Source organism: Notamacropus eugenii, chromosome 3, assembly GCF_028372415.1.
Source record: "Notamacropus eugenii isolate mMacEug1 chromosome 3, mMacEug1.pri_v2, whole genome shotgun sequence".
Classification (NCBI taxonomy): Eukaryota; Metazoa; Chordata; class Mammalia; order Diprotodontia; family Macropodidae; genus Notamacropus; species Notamacropus eugenii.
In genome coordinates this window covers 118,892,620-118,915,346 of record NC_092874.1, presented here as the reverse complement: position 1 = coordinate 118,915,346, position 22,727 = coordinate 118,892,620, and the positions used below count along the sequence as shown (strand labels likewise).

At 39.5% G+C, this 22,727-nt stretch overlaps 1 long non-coding RNA gene and 1 pseudogene across 3 annotated transcripts in view; one reads left to right on the top strand and one right to left on the bottom strand.

Annotated features, from left to right (window-relative positions):
* Positions 1 to 22,727, top strand: part of LOC140530959 (uncharacterized) — a 65,998-nt gene that overhangs the window by 24,473 nt on the left and 18,798 nt on the right. The window contains exon 1 of one of the 3 annotated variants that reach the window (XR_011976201.1): positions 13,978 to 16,259. The exons of the other annotated variants lie outside the window; for them this stretch is intronic. This is a non-coding gene — a long non-coding RNA (uncharacterized lncRNA). Of the gene's footprint in view, positions 1 to 13,977; positions 16,260 to 22,727 lie in introns of those variants that run through there. 3 annotated transcript variants of the gene reach the window in all.
* On the bottom strand, positions 3,766 to 4,889 carry LOC140530958 (NSFL1 cofactor p47 pseudogene; annotated as a pseudogene).

Sequence of the window (22,727 nt, the reverse complement as noted above, 5' to 3'; positions counted from 1 at the left end):
TTTCTGGTGCCATCATTCATTCATTTATTCATTCATGCTATAAATAATTTTAATTCTAGCAAAGCACCTCATTCTTTCAGAATGAGATGGGTACACCTTCCCTTCAAGGTTTCTAGAGTATCCCTGAGGAGCTGGGGGGTTGTCTTTTTATGATACTATCATGTGAGCCTCCATTTCTGGGTACTTTCCCTATTACTAATCATCAGTGTTTAGCATCCCAGCTCTAATTCTCCAATTACCATCTATAAACTTTCACATAGGGATACATAAGAACAAATTTTTCCCCCTCAGTACTTGGGGCACATTCTCCCCTTTACCACCTCAGTCCCTGTGGATAGTAGACTAAAATTAAAGTTGTTTTCACATCAGATTGGTCCCACCAACTTTACTTTCTCTTTTTGGTTACTGCTGGGCTGGGTCCCAAAGGTCATTCTTTAGCAACTTATTGCCTAACTTGCTGGCTTTGAAACCCAGCATAGACTCTTAAGAACTTTTGGACCTCTGGTGGCTTGTCAGTGTGACTTTTTGAAGCTCACAAGTTCATGGCTGTCTCTAATACTCTACTTCAAAGCAGGAAGAATCACTACAACAGAATAAAAAACCAAGAGCAGGATTATGTGCTCATGGGCCACATGGAGGTGGCTTTGGTGGGGAGAAATAAAGGACCAAGTCTTCTCTTCTAACTTGGAGATTTAGATCATTTCCTGCCTTTGAGTTCTACCACAAGTAGGCAGGAAAAGAGCCAGACCAAGAGACTACAATGGTTGCTTAGTGTCATTTGAATGAATGTTCTCCATTTCCAATTCCAGTTCTAAAGAATGTGCTCTAATTCCATAGCTGACCAACAATCCTTCTCTTTACTACAGTGCTTGCATATTAGCATACCAGTTACAGAGTTTGTATGTATACTCTAAATCAGGGAGCATTATATAGCATCATACCTTTAAGGAAGCAGGGTCCCTAACATCTTCTGTGTTGGGATTGCAGCAGTCCAGCATGCTACTCCTGCTCACCAGTCCCCTTGTTACATAAGAAATAGCATTTTGCTTTATGTACATTATCTCATATATACACTGTGAGTAGGTACTAGTGGTAGTGTTATTCCCATTTTACAGGCATGAAAACAGGTTCAGATAGCTTATGTGACTTGTTCAGAGTCGCACAGAAGTTATCAGAGTTAAGGTTTAAACTTGAGCCATGGAGAGAAGTAAGTCTAGGGAACCCAGGTGAGTCATTCACCCAGCAGAGATGCTATATACAAGGCAGAACATCAAAAGAAGAGAAGGGACATTGGAGCCATGCAGTGTCATTGAAGTGGGTTGTCTTGGCCACATGTTTCTTATTAGGTGTGCCTAACTACCAGTATGTTAAGTTCATTCCTACACTTCCTATTGCTGTCGTATCTGTGGCAGAGTATGCCCAGGTTTATGGGGGAAGTGTTGTCTAGGTACTGTTTTTGTGACATTTTAGTAAATGCTTTTTGTTTTGAGCTAATTGTTATCTACTGGCTAACTGTTAAAGGTAAATATACTTGTGGGGGCTTGTGAGCTTGTGAGTACCCAATACACATGTGTGATATAGGAGTATAGATTCAAATACAATGTGAACCCTGGGGTAGCAGTTACCATCTGGGGACTCAACCTGCAAACCTATCAAGGAAGGCAAATAACTCAGACAGAATGTTAATATAAGTACAATATTAATGTTTGTTGAATTGAGAATTGAGTTGAAGTTACAATGCTAGATGGGAATAAAAGGATAGATTTGGCAGAGAATTTGCTCAAGCTTCTTGTGATCTTTTTAAAAAGTTTTATTTGTTGATGCTGTAATTTTTTTTTACATTGCTATTACTTTTCATAATTCCCACTGCCACTTCTATGTTCTCTCTTGGAGCACAGAAATATAGTTAAACAAAATTTAAAAACACATTGGCTGTATGAGAAAGTCTATGCCCTGACATGGATTATTATTTATAGTTCACCATCTCTTTGCTAAGAAGACAATGACATGCTTTACTATCAGTTCCTTGAAGTCCATAATGGTCCGAGAATTGATCACAGTTCTCAAGTCTTTCAAAGCTCTTTTCATTTGCTGTTGCTACTACATCATCATCATCATCATCATCATCATCATCATCATCATCATCCTTTACATTTTCTCCTAATTTTCCTTACTTTATTCTGCCTCAGTACATATTCCCAGATTTTCCAAATTTTTCATATTCGTCATATACTTACGTTCATCTACCACAATTTGTTCCTCAGTCAATGATTTATTCTCTCTCTCGATTTATATACTTTGAAATTCTGTATATAGTAATCAGTTATAAAAATAATTATTGTGATTATTGTTGTCCATAGCCCAGCCTTCCCTTTCCTCTCAATGATTCTGGGCTCACATGAATCCTGGAGTGATATTGGGGACTGACCCCCAAAGAATCAGTTTCTCTTTTTTCATTTATAACCCTAAATCTGGAGAAAACCCCAAGTAAATCTGAATTAAGATTAGGTATGACTTGTATCTAGGTTTTACCACATGTGGGTAACTTGTGTGTATAGATATACCATGTAAGTGGTGGATATGGGGCAACCTTTATTTTGTCCAGCATAGAAAATACTTAAGATGCAAAGAATTCACAGGAGCCCATGGGCAAATAGATAAATATAAAGTCGATTAGACCCTCTCCCCTCAGGGAAGTAAAGACACTTGTGAGAGTGCTGAATAGATGCTTCCTATTTACTTGGGACCTGTACCCTCTGAGAAACTCAAACCAATATTGTGGAGGGTTGCAAAGAACTGGCTCTCCTACTACCTTATGGCAGGGCTTTAGTTCTTCAGGGCAATACAGTGCTCTGTGGAGAATCCTCTTTTCCTTCTCAGAAAGTCCTGTTACTTTGGAAGTCCTTTCTCTCTGGGTGGTTAGTGCCTGATTCTCAGCTCAAGAACTATTGGTCTTTTGGAACTCTAGAACTCAGGGCAATTCCCAGGCTGGAAATGTCTGTTCTTAGAATCTCTTGTTTTTGACCTATGATCAGAAGAGGAAACAGGAAGACAGAAGGTAGCCAGGAGGTCCAGGAGCTCCCCTCTGAAGGACTCTGGGCAAACACAGATAGTGTGATATGTGATTTCTTCTCTTAGTCACTCACAGGTCGTTGTTGTTGTGTTTGTCCTTTGTTCTTGAAGAGGACCATGACTTCAAGATGATGACATGACTTGCAGCTAACTTTGATTTGAGTAAGTGAGGGCTGTGCAAGGTCACCAACCTCACTTTCTTCTCCTGAGTCATCTGGATCCGGTGGCCAGGATGCAATGTGAGACAATGGCCCTTTCAGGCTAGGATTTTATCGCATTCTCACTTTGAGTGAGATACATCCATTCAATGAATAGTCTTCTTTAAGTAGTTGCTCAAGGGATGGCCCCTTCAATAAAAAAAAAAAAAATCAAACCGGGAGAAGAAGACCCTTAGGGTTCCTGGGTAAAGAGAAATAATTACTATTTAGTATTTTTTTTTTCAATTTTTTTTGTTTGTTTTTTAAATTTTTTTTAAAATTCAGTGATCATCACAAAAACTCAGTAAATGCAACTAAAGATAAAACAAAATGTCCAACCGAAATCTAAGAACCCAGAGCTAAGGGGAGACGTGACACTGTGCTGCACTGTGCGAACATAGGGCAGAGTGATGCATGAGTGCAGCATACAGCTGGGGACAGAAATAAGAGGAAAAAGAGAGTGTGTGTGTAGGGGGATGGGGGGAGAGGGCAGGTGTTATATTAACCGCTTCACAATGACAGCGTTGAGCAAGTTGGCCTCTTTCAAGGTTTGGCTCTCATCAGCCAGCTCTTTGTTGGGAAAGGTGGTCATAAGAACAAAGTTCATGACTGCCATAGCTGGCCGGGCATTGACAATGAAAAGCCGGATGTCGCTGATCCTGTGACGGTGGTTAAACTTCTGTACCAGTCTCCTGCCATCAGCGAGGCATATTTGGATGTTGATCGTGGGTTCTGACTCATCAATTTCGATGGAGGAACTGTCTTTGGCTTCATTTTCTGCCTGCTGGGCTGGAGGGCTTGTGTTCAATACCTGGGAGGTCGTGTTGCCCAGTTTCTGACCCTCGCCAGTGAATGCTTTGAAGGTTCCGTTGGACTTTACAAAGTCCTCATCTCGATATCCTCCATGTCCAAGTTGACCTACTCCCCCCACCCCGCCCCGCGCCATGCTAACCTTCGTAGCTCTGTAGGTACTTCACCTCTGCTAATAGACTCCAGAAACTGGGCATTAGATGGGTATTGGTAGCTTCTCAGCTCACCACTGTCCAAGCTGAATCCATTCTTCCAGAGTTTCAATACTATATGCACATCTTGGCCAGAAAATTGTCGTCTTTCTCCTGATGGGTAGGCAGACTCCTCCTCTGGGACTGCCCCAAAGACGGTATCCACCCCCTGCAAATGGTTTTGGCTTGCTACTCTCGCTAGGGCTCTTGGCCATTCAATCAACAGCCACTGCTCCATGTTCCTGGGCACCTTTGAAGATATCTTCTCCAAACTCACTGGGGCTTTTCTTTCTTGGGGGACCAACAACCCGATGTCCATTTCTCTCTGTGCCTCCGGCTTAAAACCTTTGACCCTCTTCATCCTCTTTATCATCTTCTTGGGCATGAACAAGGTCTCTGAGTGATGTCACCCTGTTTTCACTGGGAACTGAGCCTCTGGACACTGAACGGCGTGCTGACTGGGAAAGTGAAACAAGATCTTCGTCACTTCCATCCTCATAAAAGCTGGCCAGGACAAATTGCAGGTCCCATCCGGCTGACTCGAGGAAGAAGCGGCCAGGTCCTCCTCGGTCCGGGTCACGGCCACGAGCTCTCTTGGTGCCTCCTGCCGCTCTGCCATCTTGCCCCCTACTATTTAGTATTTAAATCCACTCTGCGCTAGGTGGGTGGGAACTTGTTATCAGGTCTATGAGCTCCAGAGTAAATTGGGTCTATTTCTGCATGGTGGAGGGCGGGGAAGGGAGGGTTGGTTGATTAGTAGCGAAGGAGAAGGGAGAATCTCCATTCTTTTGACACTCATTGTTCTGGAAGTCTAAGGAATAGAAGACGTGGGAAAAGACAACAGAAGAACCATTTAAGAGACTACTCTTTTTTTAAAAATTAATTTATTTGTTTTTAGTTTTCAACATTCACTTCTAAAAGTTTTACATTTTCTCGCACTCTTTCCCTTTCTCCCTCCCCCAAGACGGCATGCAGTCTGATATAGACTGTACATTTACATTCCCGTTAAACGTATTTTCACATTAATCATGTTGTATAGAACAATTAGAATGAATGGGAGGAACCATGAGAAAGAATAAAACAAAACAAAACAAAAAAAGAAAATAGTCTTAACAGACTACTCTTAGAGACCCTAGGGAAAGGCAATTTTTCCAACCAGAATTCATCCACCTGCCTCTAATTTTTAACTTGTTCTGGAGGCAGCCTCAGTCATTGGAGACCTATCACAAGAATCCTCTGTATCCTCTCAATAAGGATTACTCCTAAACTGTGGGGTCACAACCACAGAAATGTTGAAGAGGCTGGGAGTGGAAAATGTTTAAGAAGCCCTGAACTAGGCTGATACATTAGACAGTGTGCTGGGCCTGTAGTCAAGAAGACCTGAGTTCAAATCTAGCCTCAGGCAGTTACTAACTGTATAACCCTAGGCAAGTCATAACCTCTTTTTGTCTCATTTTCTTCAACTGCAAAATGAAAATAATAGTACCTACTTCACAGCGTTGTTGATAAGATCAAATAAGATATCTGTTAAGTGCTCAGTACAATGTGTGTTCTAGAGTAAGTACCAAATAAATGTTAATTATTGTAATTATTGCCGTTGTTATTATCTGGACATCATGCTGTTGTGGACAGGGTGATGAACCTTGAGTCATGGAAGGTCTGGGTTCACATCTCTCCCCAGACGCTAGCTGAGCCACCCTTGGCAAATCAGTCACCCCTTCAACCTTAGTTTTCTCATCCGGAATGTGGAGATGATAATATCGCCTGCCTCCAAGGGTATTGTCAGAGTTAAATTGGCGAACATGAAAAAGTGCTTTGAAAACCTTTAAAGCACTTCATAGACATTAGCTAGTATTGTGTTTAACTCATCTTTTTTCAAAGGGTTCCAATAGAGACAGTCTGGGATAAGTTGATATATCTCACCTTAATTCTTTTTCAATGTTTTATGGATATAACCAAACCTCCAGTTGGAAGAAATAATGAGATATACCTATTATCAGGCTTGATTATTTCTCAACTATGTGATGTGTGCATTTTTCCAAACGTATTTTTATAGCTTTTTTAAAACCTGGTTAAAAATAGCTTTCACTTCCCTTCCTCCTTTTTTTTTTTTTAATTTTGACAAAGAAATGCTGCCTTTGAGTGATGGGCCTTATGTTCCATTAATATTGTACAAGTTCTTGTTTTGATACTTTCCAAATCAGTTATGGTCCATTCTAAGTTCCAGAAGTTGACATTAATGTTGGTTTTGCATAATTACTAATTGGCATTCTTGTGGCATTATGTGTATGCATGCACTAAGAAGGCAAGGAGCCTTCTACTCAGGCCTTGCAGTGCCAAGCATGTTCAAAGGGGTGGGATTCAAATAATCTGCCTGCAGATCTTCTTGAGGGTGGCACTGTACTTCTGGGTTTTTTATTCCTGTCTACTCTCAAATCTTAGCTTTAGTCAGAATGAATCCTGGCAGAGAAACTGCAACTAGTACACCCTGGCATTGGTAGAATCTTACTGGTTCCTGGTATACCCTGGTGATGAGTTCTCTTTTCTTGGGGTCAGTCCTCACTGTCTGCTCTTCAGGCTGTGTGGTGCAGTGTGTAGGTCAGAGAACCGGAGTTCAAATCGTGGCTCTGCCATTTACTACCTAGGAAAGCTTTGACAAATTGTGTAACCTCCCTAGGGCTCAAGCTCAACAATTGAAAATGGAGGGAATTGGACTAGATGGTTTTCCAGAGTCCTTTTTAGCTTTAAATCTATGATCTTATCAATTCCCTTTCCATATACAATGAGATCACACAGATATCATATAAATTCTTAGAAGCAGTTCCTATCACAAATGGCCTTCTCCATGAGCTGCTGAGCAGTGATGGGGACCCCAGAGATTTCTTAGGCATGTGATCATACTGGTAAAATCCCATTGGACACATGAAAACCATCTTCTTGCTATCCCTTGTGATTTTGGGAGTGGACTTTAAACTCACTCCATGGATAATTTTCACTCATTACATAGAGGTCAGACCCCTGCATTGACTGTAGAGGTATGTACTATATGTATCCTTCATAAAATCAGTAGAACACAATTGTTGCTTGGGATTCAATGTACATCAATAGAATGACAACCTATGTTTCCAATCCTTATTGCAGCTCTAGATCCTCTGAGTCTAAGTGTAAGGGATCCAGGAATAGTTGATGGGAGAGAGACTAAGTTCTTTGAAGCCTGGAGTGCCCTCCACCCCCAACCCCTTCTCTATGCTGATTCAGTAGAATTCAACTTTCAAATTCTTCTATCAATTGTACCTAGAACTTATATATCTGTCCAGTCCACTGATGGAACAAAACAAAATTTAGCCTCTCTGACCTTTTATTTTCATTGCTGTTTTTATAGTTTTCTTGTTCCTGAAGTGTGCTGCTCTAACCTTGGATTCCAAATGGCTTTCTCTCTCCTTACACTAACGCATTTTCCAGTTCATTTAGGAGGTTCTGTGATAATCCATCAGTTGATGTAATCAGGAAAATGGCATCTACAAACAGGGCATCTGTTTGAAGAATTCATTTTCTATAGGGAGTTCCTTTTCCATTGCATTCCTTACATCTCCCATGACAGTGGCAAATGACTTTGTCCTGGTTTTATGCTTTGCTTAAAGTTAAAAAAGAGAATGTTAGGAAGCAAAAATATTTTTGTTACATATTTCAAGGACTGTATGATTTTTACATCTATTGTATAGGAGATACTTCACTGAAGAAGGGTCCTTTAGTTGTCATTTTGTTCTACTAAACTACTTGCATTTTTTTTTTTAGTAGTTAACATAATAAATTGGGATCTCTCTGTGTGTGGGTATCTTATATCTGCTAAAAATATAATTTGTGAAAGATTGCCTATTGTTTCTTTCCACACCTGTAAAGATGCTCTCAATGCATCTTTCTCATAAACTACTTTCATAAATTTTTTGTGGAGTTAGAAAAGTAGGTATATTGGTTGGTAGTAATTAACATTTGCTTGGCCCCCTCCCCTTTTATTGTTATATAGTAAGTCTGAGGTTTGTTTTTTTTCTTCCAGGTGCTGGATATCCTCTTCTATTTTAGATTCCTTTAGAACTGATTCCTCAAGGCTTTCAAAATTGTATTGCCTCAAACATGGACCTCTGCTATGCATATTTGGTCTCATCTTACAGTTCTTCCTCATCATATAGCACATTGGGGTTTGTCATTTTGATTTCTAACATGGTAGTTTCACTGTTAATGGTGAGGTTGAAAAAAGTAATGCACAGCTTTAATCATCTTTCCCATTTTTGTCTCTTTGTTGTCTAAATTCTGGTTTCATTCTTAAATGCCATTGTGATGACTTTGGATCTCTCAACAAGTTTTAACATTTTTTTCTTTGACTGCTTTTGGATGTTTTATGAGGTGATACTACTCATAATCTACCACCATCTTCCTCTGAAAGATCTTGCAAATGAGATTATGTTACCTTTGACTGCTGTACCTTTTCCCATGTTAAAGCAATGAAATATTTCCTGGTTGAGGTGGTTTCTAGTATTTTTTGGTCTCTTTGTTGTGATTGATTTACGTGGTAAAACTTTCTTAAGAAATGCTTATGGGAGGGGACCTGTTAGTCAATGTCTGTTCCTTATCTATTTTTCATTTCTTAGTATGAACAACTTAAATAGGTCAGGTTTGAGTTGAGGTACATCTTTTTTTTTTAAACTCTTTCTTCTAATTTGGTGTTTATTTATATGTCTTCTCTAATTACTCATTATTATGTCCATATATAGTTGGGGAATATTTTAATGTTGGTAACCAATCATACCTCATTAATATTCAATCAATTTCATGTCAATATTTGGTGCTTGACATGTCTAGCATCTCCTGACTCACTTCTTGAAGAAAGATTATAGGTATGAAGTTTTTGTATTATTTACAGGAATTTATCTTTACATTTTCTAACTCTCAAACCCTCTTTCCCAACAAAATTTTCATTGCTCACTTCTATGCTCACCTTTACTTTGAAGTCACTGAGTATTAAAGCATGTTGATTTAATTTTGCACTTTTAGTAGCCCTTTGTAGAATTTATCTACTTTCTCCTGCTCTGCCATACATAAGCTATGTAAGTTATGATACTTTTCAGTTACTTTCATGATCTTCTTGCAGATTTTTACCAGGAACACTGTAATATGAAATGACTGAATATCCCATGAAATTGTGTTTCTTTTTGTCTTTGGATTCACAATAAAGAAGCCAGTGAAGCTGGTTTGATTAACTTCTCTAAGGAGAACTCATGAGCTATTCTTTCATTTATTTACAACTTCCCTTTGTCTTCTGGTTTTAGTTATATCAAGAATGTTTAGGCTAATATGATTTATTTCCCCCAGTAGTATGTGATCTCATTGGCCACTTGACAAGAATGTCACATTTATCGTACCAGCAAACATTAATATTTATAGGTAGTTTCAAAACTGTATGATTCTTAACCACCACCCTACAAGACTAAGCGCCATTTTGTATACTTCCTTGTTTCATGAGTTGCCTTGACCAAAGAATTCACCAGTAAGTCTACTGATGTGAACTCTTGGGAGATATGCTGTTGGTCATTGTGAATTTGCTCAGTCATTCTGAAGAACAATGTAGAATTATTTAAGAAAAATCGCTAAATAGTTCATTTCCTTTGGATCCACGATCCCATTATGGGACACATTGCCTGGGGAGGTCAAAGACAAAAAGCAAAGTTCCTTATATACCAAAATATTTACAGCAGAACTTTTGTGGTAGCAAAAAACTGGAAACAAAATGGGTTCCCCTAAATTGGTGAATAAACAAATAAATTATGCTACATGAATGTAATGGAACATCATAATACTATAAAAAATTTTTTAAAAATCAAGAATCCAAGGAAATATGGGAAAACTCAAATGTACTTATCTGATAAAGACTGAAGTAAATAAAACTTAGAAAAAACATTCACAATGACTACAGATCATGCCACCTCCATTCCAGCATTCATCTCTACTGCCTTCTCACTGGAAAGTTGTACTCTGACCTTGAAACCACCACGGATTTTAATAGATGGAGTTTCTCTTTATTTTAATTGGATCTGGGCTTTCCTAGCAATCTCCACACTGCTGCCCTCTACCCTCCCCTCCTACTTTCCAGTACCCTTTAATGTGTCATTTCCTTATAAGTTTTCTGAAGGCAGGGACTCTCTTTGTATTTGTATTTCCAGTGTTTAGCACAGTACCTGGCACACGGGTAAATACTTAATAAATTATCTATCTATCTATCATCTCTCTGTCTGTCTGTCTGTCTGTCTATCATCTTACCTATTTGTAATAAATTAAAACAAACTATAGAACAAGCTGAACCCAAATTATTTGCAATGACCCATCCTATTCCTAAAGAACACATTCATCTTTCGGTTGGCACTGCCATGACCCAGGTGCAGGGGCCACATCTCCTCATGCCTGCACTATCACAGCAGCTGACTGCTTGGTCTCCCTGATACAATTCCCTCTCTATTCCAGTTCATCCTTTCCTCAGCTATCAAAATGTCTTCCTAAAGTGTAGGATTGACCATATCAGTGTCCTATTCGGAAAGCACCAGTGATTCCTTATCACCTCCTGGATAAAATATAAGATCTGTTTGCTCGGAATGATCTCGCTTTTCATCTCTGCCTCCTAAGTTTCTCTGGCTTTTTTAAGTCTCAATTAAAATCCTATTTCATGCAAGAAACCTTTTCTAGTCTTGCTTAATCTAAACGCCTTTGCTCTAGACTACTAACAAATTATCTTATATCTATATCTTGTTTATTCATAGTTGTTTGTATGTTGCCTACCTCATTAGATTGTGAGCTAGCTCCATGAGAGCAGGGACTGGTTCTTTGCCTTTTGTTGTATAGTCAATTCTGCTGTAACACTTATTTTGAAAACACAAATTTGTTCCAACATGATTGATATATTGATATCGATGTCTACTGTGGTAGAGCATTCCGAGCTCGTATTGGTCTGATCAGCCACAGTTGGACACACTGAAATTTCACTTTACAATGGTGATATCATTTTGGTCCTCTTTGAAGACGAAGGACAACAACCAACCAAGAGATATAAAGGAACAGTTTGGGCCTAATGCAAATTTTGTGTTTGCTTATTTTTTCTTTGGACTACTTGGGTGCAGGGTGAGGGTGTAAGGTGAGAATGGGGAGGGCGTTTGGGTGGCTCTGCCTAGGTAAGGCCTTGACCCAGGAAGCAGTGAGGCCAGCTGAGGAGTGGGGAGCTATAATACTTGGGAGAGTCAGAGATGGGGGCCTGAAGAGACAGGCACGGAAGAGAAGGAAAAGCAGGGAACCCCTCTCCCCCACCCAAGCCCCCATAACCAACTTGAAGATCACCTAGCCCCCTTGACTCTTAGACCTCCAAATCACCTGCTAAGGGAAAAGCCAGTCCTGAAGATAGTCCTGTGTACCTCTGTGGAAACAGGATGGGCAGTATCTATGGGGTCTCCCCTTCATCCCCCATACCTCCTGGAGGAGACTGAATGCCTTCTGGTCATCAGGCAGTCCCCTCACAGAGGGGCAGCAGCTGGCCTAGAAGCCCAGGTCAGGGGCTTCTCATGTCAAGTCTGCAGCTTCCTATGGGACCTAGGCATTCCAGTGCTCACTTCCATCTAAAGGTCTTTCGTGAAGGTAAAGTGCCATAATTATTGTATATCTTTGGGTTCAATATGAGCAGTGGGAAGAGGCCTGCCCCTCCCCCACCTCACCTTCCTCTGGCTGGCCCAGCCTCTGCCCGAGGTGGAGGATGCCACCTCTATTTATTGTAGTATTTTTATATTTTTTAACCATTTAACTTATACCTGTGCAATTTTATTTTCCATTCCTGCCTTTTTTTACTTATTATCAGTGAAGTTTTTGGATGTTATGCTCCTAGCCCATTTCGCCCTTAAAATCTGTGGTTGTAATTGCCAGATTTTGCATAAGGAGGTGCTTTTTGGGGAACATGTTAACACAGTGCCTGGAGCATAGTAGGTGCTTAATTAATGTTATTTGACTGCCTTTGTTATGAGTTATTTCTAAAGGGTAGGGGGATTATTTCCAGAAATGACTATACATAAGAATTTTGAGGTATAGCTAGCTTACTAGCCAGGATTTCTTCTGATCAGGACTGAGATTTTGAGAGCAAGGTATTCCAGAAGATGCTCTGCCTAGCAGAAATCAAGACATCTAGAACTATATATGCTATCTCTAAGGAGACCGGCATCTAAAGTACTTCATTGTAGTCTTTGAACATGATGGACTCTTTGGGCTCCAAATGCAAGGACTTGGTGGAGGTACCTGCTTGTGATGCTGTCAGGAATGCTGCCATAGGTTTTCTCCTGTACCTGTTAGTGAGTGTGTGGGCAAAATCCATGCCTGCGTATTGACTCGTGTTTTGAAGTCTCAGAAGACAGGAAAGACAGAATCCTGACTGGAATGTCACTTGCTTGAATGATTTCTCTAAGCTCTCTAAGCTGTGGTCTCAGTTCAAGAGAGAGTAGATATATAAAGAAACCACAGTCTGAGAATTTCAGTCAGAGGATAGATCCTTGCTATGAAATCTTGGTATCCTGGCAAAACACAAGATGGTGGATCAAGGTAGAGAGATCTCATGCCAAGTAGTACAGACATTGGATAATCTGCCAGTCAGCATAATAACTTTAGAGACTGTTTGGGATCCTGTAAAAATGAAGTATTGCGACTATTATGTTGTCTGTTAGTCAGACTCTGTGGTGAATGGGAGAGTGGAACTGAGGGGAACTTGATAGATCAAACCTTGAGATGAGTCTATCCACCCTTCTTGACTGGGCAGTTGATTCTAGATCATACCCAAGAGCAATATGAAACTTCCTATACTCTTAGGTGTGGGGGAGGCATGCCAAGTATGTCGTGGTATGATGAGGGTAGGACTGAATCTAGAAGCTATCCCTTACTCTCTTAATGCTCAAGTTGTGGAAACTCCAAGAGAACAGAGAGGCCAATTGCAGGATCTGACCCTTAGGACATGTAGACAGCCTAAGCCAAACATGGGTCCAGAATTTGGATTACAAATGGCCCAAGTCTGTTCGGTGGAATTTTACCAATTTGAGCCAGAAGTCACTAGATTATCTGGCTGGGGACTAGAGTGACATATTGGTCTCTGGGTATGGTAGCCTATCTGTCATCCTATGAAACCTAAAGGTAGCTGTTGGCACCCAGATAATAAAAGTGTATTGTACACTACTAAGATATATAATGTTAAATACTATATTCCTAAACATAACCTATTTGTTTTGTCCATACAGCTTTAACATCATTCAATACTATAACATCAATCAACTAGTAATCATGTTAAGTTCCTTTTCTCTGCCAGGCACTATGCTAGTTATCGGGGATACAAGCACAGAGTAAAAGTCCCTGGTCACAAGGAGCTTATATTCCAAAGTGAGAGATAAGTAACTATAGAAATGTATACGGAATAAATGTGAAGAGAATACAAAGAAATATAAACTAGTTAAGTACAAGGTAGTTTTGGAAGGTGGGCCCCAGCAATTGGGAGTTCATGTAGAACCCAGCTTAAGCTATGTCTTGAAGGAAGAGCATGCATCCTGCATGCATCCATTTATCTATCTACCTACCTACCTATCTATCTATCTATCTATCTATCTATCTATCTATCTATCTATCTATCTATCTATCTGTCTGTCTGTCTGTCCGTCCGTCCGTCCATCCATCCATCCATCCATCCATCCATCTATCTATCTATCTATCTATCTATCTATCTATCTATCTATCTATCTATCTATCTATCTATCTATCTATCTATCTACCTAATCTATCTACCTACCTACCTGTCTGTCTGTCTGTCTGTCTGTCTATCTCTCTATCTATCCATTCATCCATCCATCCATCCATCCATCTCTCTCTCTCTATCTCTCTCTATCTCTATCTACACATATCTTTATATCTAGAGTAGTTTACATGTACCAATTATAAGTATAATTTGATAATATAGTATAATGTGTACCTATAGACTAGCCAGAGGTGCCCAGTATATTTCTCAGCAGGTGAAATTTCTTTGCCTGGGGGAGAACTTAACAGGAACATTTGGGATCTTTTTATGTGTCTCTTTTCTTAATATTTCATGGGTTGACAGGAGGAGACCCAAAACCACCTTTCCCAGATTACTATGGGCCAGTCATAAAAATGAAGTCTATTTTCATCCTTTCTGCATCTGCAACCTTTGTCAGCCTCTATCTTTACTTCTGTCTTCTTCTCCCTCTACAGAGTACTGCAAATAAGAACTGGGGACAAGCCCAGTAACATACTCTTACTGTAGCAACAAATTTGTTCAAACATTCCAGAAAATAATTTTTAATTATTTGTGAAAAGTAACTAAACTGTTTATATACCCTTTGACCCCACAGTTACAGTGCTGGTCATATACTCCAAGGAGGTGAGGGCAAAAAGGCTCCTTTTATAAAATAATGTTCACAGTAGCACTATTTGTGTAAATAAAGGAGCTGCTTTTTGATTGGAGAAGCAAACTGGAGTATACCAATAGAGTGGAATATTATTGTGCAGTAAGAAAGGACAGGTATGAAGGATTCAGGGAAATGGCAAGGGGAGGGGGACACTTGGATGAAGAGATGGAGAATAAAGGGAGAATCAGGTGAACAATTTAAACCATGATTATAATAACATCAGTGAAAAGAACACTGAAAAAAAGTCAGACTCTGAGTCAGTACAATGACCAGTTTTGATCCTGAGGGAAGCAGATAAAATATTGTGAAAACTACCTTACTCCTGATAGCACAGAGGTGGGAGACTCCTGGGGCAGGGTACTGCCTCGACTGCCAGACAGAGTCTCTTTACATTGGTGGTTTTGGCTGAAATGTTTTTCTTTGTTGCCAGGGAGGGTTCAGTGCTAGATGTGGGGGACAGCTGAATATGGAAATAACAGTAAAATTAAAAATAAAAGGCACCAATAAAATTTTTAAAAAATAAACAAAATTTAGGAGTGGGGAGGGAAAGGAAAGGAGGAAAGAGACACCTAAGTGGGAGGCTTGGAGTGGAGTGGAAAGAACACCTGGCATCAGGAAACCTGAGTTTCCAGTTCTGAAACTTCCTGAGTGACTTGGGGCAAGTCACTCTGAGCTTCGGTTATCTTGTCTATAAAATGAGTATAATAATACCTACTCTGTTATTAAATGAGGGAGATTCTTGTAAAAATGTTAAAGTGTTATAAATGAGTTATTACTATGACAGATAAAAGAGCAATGAGGATTGGATGCAATTGGTATGAAGAAAGGGATAGGTGAGTGTGGCAAACTAAGAGGAGATCTAGGCTTAATCTGGACCAGCTCTGTTTACATTCCAGTGAACACCAGGGCTAACTTTTATTGGGAGACCTTTAAGATTTCTAGTTTACTTCCCCCTTGGTTATCTTTTATCTGTTCCTTGCAGTTACTAGCAGTAAAAAAGAAAAAATCCTTAGAAAACCTGTGCTTGTTTCAAGGATAGGTCAGTAGGAGGGGAAGTTACGGTAATGTCCCAAGTTCTATAATGGACCTGGTGGGGAAAGAAACACACTTGGCAACTTCTAGAAGACAGCAAACAGGCAAAGCCAGTCTCTGGGGACTAGTAGGATGGAAGAAAAAAGTGCAAGGGATCTGGTCTGTGGTGAAGGCCTGGTGGTGACCGGAAGAAGGAAGTTTTATTGATGTCTGTTTTCCCTCCTCATTGTTATCATTCCCCAAAACTTTTCCCACCCCTTTCCCAGAACCTTTCTTTATGACTAAGAAGTGCACAGTTAAGCAGAAAATGCAGATATACTCACCGTGCATACACAACAACACTTCCCTCTTCCAGAGGAGACGGTGTGTTTTGTTATCAGTCATTGGTCCTTCGGAGTCATGCCTGGGCATTTCATTGATCAGAATGCTGGAGTCTTTCAGAACTTGTTTCCTTTTACATCATTGTGATTATGGTATATCTTGTTCTTATATTATATTTTATTATGCTATGTTATATTATATTATGTTACAATATATTATGTTATGTTATATTACATTATATTATTTTATATTACATTATATTATATTTTATATTATATTGTGCTTCTTGCTTTGCTCTGCATGGATTCAAAAAAGTCTTTCCAAGTTTCTCTGAATCCCTTATACTGCTCAGTGGATGGAGCCCTGGACTTAGATTCTGAAGGCCCTTAACTTCTGAGACTCTTAATTTCTGCCTGCCTCAGTTTCCTCATCTATAAAGTGGGAGTGATAGCACATTTTACCTCCCAGGATTGTTGTGAGGATAAAATGAGATATTTACAAAGCACTTTGTAAATTTCAATGCAATACATACATTATAATTATTGCTGTTATAAAATTCCATCCCATTTGTACAATTTGTTCAGCTATTCCCTCTTCTTTGCATGCCCATTTCCCTCCCCCACTTTTTTTTCCTATGAGAGGTACTGCTTTGAACATCTTGGTATCTTTGGGAACTTTCCTGTCTCTGACCTCTAAGTAGGGCAGGTGTTTGGCAAAATGGACTGGGTGCTGAAGTTGGAGTTAGGAATCCTACCCCTAACACTTACTAGCTGTGTGGCCCTGAGTGAGTCACTTAACCACTCTGGTCTTCACGTTCCTCATCTATAAAATGAGAATAATAATAGGACCTATCCCACAGTTCTATTATGTGAGCATCAAATAAAATGAGATAAGATACGTAAATATTTTGTAAACCTTAAAGAGCTATCTGAACGGATGAATGAAAAAACATACATCAAGAGTATACCGTGTGTCAAGAACTATGTCCAGAACAACAGTAAGATAGTCTCTTCTCTGAAGGAACTCCCATTCTAATAGGGCAAGGTAATACACATGGTGGGTTTTAGCTACAAGTCAGTTGGAAAGGCCCTCTGACCCTTAGGGTGCAAAACAAAGCAAGCTGCTTGTGGTGCACTGTCTAGAGTGATGGGCCTGAAGTCAGGAAGACCTGAGTTCAAGTCATTTAACTTCTGCTTGCCTCAGTTTCCTCAATTATGAAATGGGGGTCATAATAACACATACCTCCCAACGTTGTTGTAAGGATCAAATGGAATAATATTTGTAAACGGTTTAGCGTAGTGCCTGGCACATAGTAAATACTTAAAAAATGCTTATTTCCTTCCTTATTAGATTCATCCATAATTCTAGCCTATCAGGATATTTTTGGATCATCAAGTGCCCATAAGTGATGTTACAAATAGGTTTTATGAACATTATCATTATTATAATTAATATTAATAATAATTATTATAAGGTATAAACAGCTTACTCACTTTTGTAAAATAGTACTGAATGAATTCTTCTTAAGGAACTTTAGAAGGAAAACAGACAGCCAAGAGAGAAGCACAGAGGAGTACTTCTATTTAGGAGGCAGGAGTACAAAAGGTTCCATCACAGATACAGCTTCAATGCCAGGTAATAAGTTTTGGAATTCAGACTCAGATTAAAGAAGGAAGGAAGGAAGACAGAACTGCTGGGGATGAGCTTCCACTAACTCTGGGAGGGGCACAGGAGTGAGTTATGACACCCAGGCCTTTCTGTCTCTGTGTTCAGCTCTCTCTTGGACCAGATAATCCAGGGCTATTTCAGGAAGAAAGCCCTTCGAAGATTAACATGACCCTGTTGACTGGCAGAGAGATAAACTGAGCTTTTACAAGAGGAAAGGCAAGAAGGGGGCCCCACAGGCAACAGAGCCCTAACTCTTGGAGACAGGATGGTGCTAAACTGGATGGGAGAAAGTGTACTGGAGTGGAGATGGAATTAGGAATTGAACTTTTCCCTTTAGCTAGCTAGAATTTCTTTTATCCTTTATCAAATATTGGTAAGATTTTGGAATTTTTCCCCCCTGCAAATGTGATAGGTGAAGGGAAGCTGGGGAAAGGGAGGAGAGTAGGATGGGAAAGGGAAATGGGTAACTCTTCTGATGTGTGTTAAGAGATGTCTGATGGCAGTAAGAGGTTAAGTGACTTGACCAGAGTTAGACAGCTGATAAGGGTCAGAAGCAGGCTTAAGCCTAAGACTGGCCCTCTGTCTGCTACACCAGGATGCCCCTCAGAAATTGGATATACAAGAATGACTTTTTGGATTGGATTGGATTTGGGTAAAGGGAATTGTCCAAAGTCACAAAGGCTAGAATACTAGAGATTTGGGTCTCAGTGGATCATTTCAATTGGATTCTAATCAATTTATTTCAACTCAATTAAACAAATCTTTATTAAGTTTTCTATATACTGTGACCCAGTGAGGGGAGATCTTGGACCATGTACTATTTCATCCTTTAAAAGCCACAGAGATTTCTTTTTCCTCCATGTTTTTTGGATGGTAGTTAGTTACATTTAATAAGCAATACTTACCTGTTTAGATGTATTTCTATGGTGAGGAGTAATAGATAGAAAAATAAGAGGAACAGACTTCGCCCAGGAGAGAGAGAAAAAAAACCCTAAGAATACTTCGGGGCAGCTGGGTGGCACAGTGCATAGAATGCCAGAGTTGGAGTCAGGAATACCTGAGTTCAAAACCAGCCTGACACATAATAGCTGTGTGACCCTGGTCAAGTCACTTAACCCTCAGTTTCCTCAGTTGGCCTCAGTTTCCTCATCTGTAAAATAAGCTGGAGAAGGAAATGGCACGTCACTCCAGAGTCTTTGTCAAGGAAACCCCAAATGAGATCACAGAAGAGTTGGACAGAACTGAAATAACTGAACAACAAAAAGAATACTTAAGTGACATATCATAGAATTGTACAACTTTTGAGTTAGAAGGGACCTGGATAGTCTTCTAGTCCAACCCTAACCAGAACAGGAATCTCTTTTACAGAATCCCTGTAAAGTGGGCATTCATTATCTGTTAGGGACCGTCAGCAAAGTGCAGACCTTTCCCTACAGGGCCAGCCATTCCACTTCTGGACAAATATTAGTGTTAGGAAGGTTTTCCTTTGGTCTAGCTGAAATCTACCTCTTTTCAATTTCAACTCTTCCAATCAATCAATCAATAAGCATTTATGAAACACCAAAGCACTGTGCACACTTCTGTGAATACAAAATTTTAAAAACTGAAATGAATCTATTCCTGAAAGACTTACATTCTATGTAAACTATTTCTGGCAAAAGTAAAGGCTAATTCCTAATCCCTGCGCTAGCCCTCCAGATGCTTGAAGATAGCTATTAGATGTGATCTGGGTCTTCTCTTCTCCGTACAAAACATCTGCAGTTCTTTCAGTGGGATTCTTGTATAGCATTGCTTCAAGTTCCCTTACCTTGTCATCTATGAACAGTCCATTCTATCAACTAGCTTCCTAAAATGTGACGTCAGTGTTGAACGCAATAGTCCAGAAGTGGTCCAGTGAGTGCAGAATACCGTTCAATTATCACCTCCCTCATCCTGGACCCTAAGTGACTATTGCATTAACTTTTTGGTGCTCTATCTTCTATGCTATTTATCTGCCCATCTTAAATATACTCTTAAAAAATATTGAGGACCCTGAAGAACCTTTGTTTGTGTGGGTTATATCTCTTAATATTTACTGTATTAGAAATTGAAAATGGATCATTTAAAAATATTTGTTACTAATGAAACAAACCAATTACATGTTAACATAATTTCATGAAAAATAACTATTTTTCAAAGCAAAAAATTTTACCAAGAATGGCATTGTTTTATATATTTTTGCAAATCTCTGGCTTGATAGAAGACAGCTGGATTCTCATATGTATTTCCGCATTCAATCTGTTGTGATATATTGTTTTGGTTAAAGTATATGAGGAAAATTTGGCCTCATTCAGATATACAGTCTCCCTGAAAGCACTTCAATGTCCTTCTCCCTTTTCCCTATGACCCACTTCTCTTTTTTTCCCTTCAATTGTACTATCATTATTTTAGTCACCTAGATGTGAAATCTGAGGACTCATCTTGGCTCCTCTTTCTCTCATTCCTAAAATATAGCCAGTTACAAAGTAGATTTTCTACAGCGTTTACACTCTTTCCTTCCTATTCCCATGGCCTCCATCTTTGTCTAGGGTGGTCCTCATTACCACATACCGTATTGTATTGACCTTCCAAATTATTTGCCTGCCTTTTTCTGGTCTCTCTCCCTACCATGTTGCCTACTGTTACCTAATGAATCATCCTAAAACAACACTTTATTTCTTTAAAATTTTGTCCTACATTTAAGCAAAACCAGTTTACATTGAATGTGCTGAGATACATATCATATTTCACACCCATCATCCTCTACCTCTATATTGAAAGGAGGTGCATTTCATCATTAGTTCTCCTGGACTGAGATTGATTTATTATAATTAATTGGAGCTCAAATACCTTGTACTGTGGTTTTCATTTATGTACTTGTAGTGACCACGTATTTTGTCCTCCTGATCATTCTTTCTTTGCCCTGCATCAGTTTATATAAGGCTTCCTGTGTTTTTCTGGATTCCTCATATCACCATTGTTTCTTACAGTGCAATAATATTCATCATACTCAAATACCATAATTTGTTCAGCCATTCCCCAGTTGATGGGTACAGATTTTGTTTCCTTTTCTTTGTTTGCCGTCATCAAAAGTGCGGCTATGAATTTCTTGGTACAGAGGGAGCCTTTTCATCTGCCTTCGACGATCTTGGGTTATAGGTCCAATGGTGATATTGCTGGGTGAAAGGTTAGAAACAATTTAGTCATTTCTCCTGAAAAGTTTCAAATTGTTTTCTAAAATGGTTGGAGCAATTTACAGTTCTGCCAAAAGCATATTAGTGTACCTGTCTTCCCACAACTCCTCTGACACTGATTATTTCTATCCTTTATTATCTTTGCCAATTTGAGGGATGTGGATGAAACCTGAGGGTTACCAAATATCTCTTTCTTCCTGCTATTTCCAAACCTTTAATTTTTCTCCACTTTCTACAAGCTAAAATCATATCTCCTTAGCCTGGTATCCAAAGCCCTCCACAGTCTGTCTGGAATTTAACTTTATTGGTATTTTAAGAAGTCTCCTCCAACTATAATCCCACAGTCTTCCTATTACTCCCTTAGGTGAATCATCTTCTCTGGTAAAGTAAGTTTACATGCAGTATCCCAAACATGATCTGTTTTTTGTTTTGTCTGTTTCTGATTTGTGGATAACACACTAAGCTTGAACTCAGAAAGACCTGAGTTCAAATCCATCCTCAGAGACTTCCTTGTTATGTGACCTTAGCCAAATCACTTAACCCGGGTTTGTCTCAGTTTCCTCAAATGTAAAATAGGGATAATAGCACCTCTCTCCCGGGATTGTTGTGAGGATCAAATGAGATCTTTGTAAAACATCTTGTTTTGTTTGTGGCACACAGTAAATGTGATACAAATGCTTATGCCCTTCCCTTCTATTCCCTTCTTTGCTCATGCTTTGCCCAGCTCATTTTCCCTTCTTTTTCTTTCAGTCCAATCCTACCCATTCCTTAAAGCTCAACTCAACTCATACTTTGTCTTCTCCTCGAAGCCTTGAAGTACATTTTGGCTGGAAGTACATGTTGGTTGACCTTCTCCTCTGAACTCCTGTAGCATTTACTGTCTATACCACTCATTAGTATAGATGTATACCAGTGTGTATTTATACGTATACTATATCTATTTCTATATCTGTATACCTATAGATATAGTATATGTACTACCTTGTATTATTGGTGACTTTGGCTTTCATGTGCTATTTGCTTTAGTTCAGTCAACAGGAGTTTATGAAGTGCCTACTATGCATAAGTACAGAGACATGGTGGCAAAGTAATTAGAGAGTTGATCAGCCTCAGAGTCAGACTTTCCTGCCCTGACCCTGGGCAGGTCACTTAACATCTCAGCACCCTTGGTGGCTGTCTAAGACTCTAGATTGTGGAGTGCCTTAGCAGGATGAATTTCCTCATTAGGAATTTCCATCCTGTGTCCTAAGAACAGTACTAGGCTTTGGGAATCCAAAGACAACAATGCAACCTTTCCATTTATGAGCTCTCTGAAAGGGCATGGCAGAGGCTAGAACAATTCAGCAAGGCCTGCCTTCTGCCGTCTTCTCTTATCCCAGCTCTGTGACCCGGCACAAGTCACTTAATCTCTGCGAGTCTCACGGTGCCGTCTATAAAATGAGGATCCCTGCTAGCTGTAGTGCCTGTCTCAAAGGGTTATTTTGAGCTTAAAAATGTTAGTAAAGAACATGTAAATGTGTTTTGCATGACTATACATGTCAAATGGCTTGCCTTCTCAATGCGGGGGGAAGGGCGGGGAGGGAGGGAGTGAATTTGGAACTCAAAAATTTTTTAAAATGTTAAAAATAGTTTTTACATATAATTGGGGAAAAATAAAATATTATTTTAAAAGTCAAATGTTAGTAAAAAGTTTAGAGTGGTTAATTATTTTTAGTGAGGGCCTTCTGTGGAGTAGGGTGT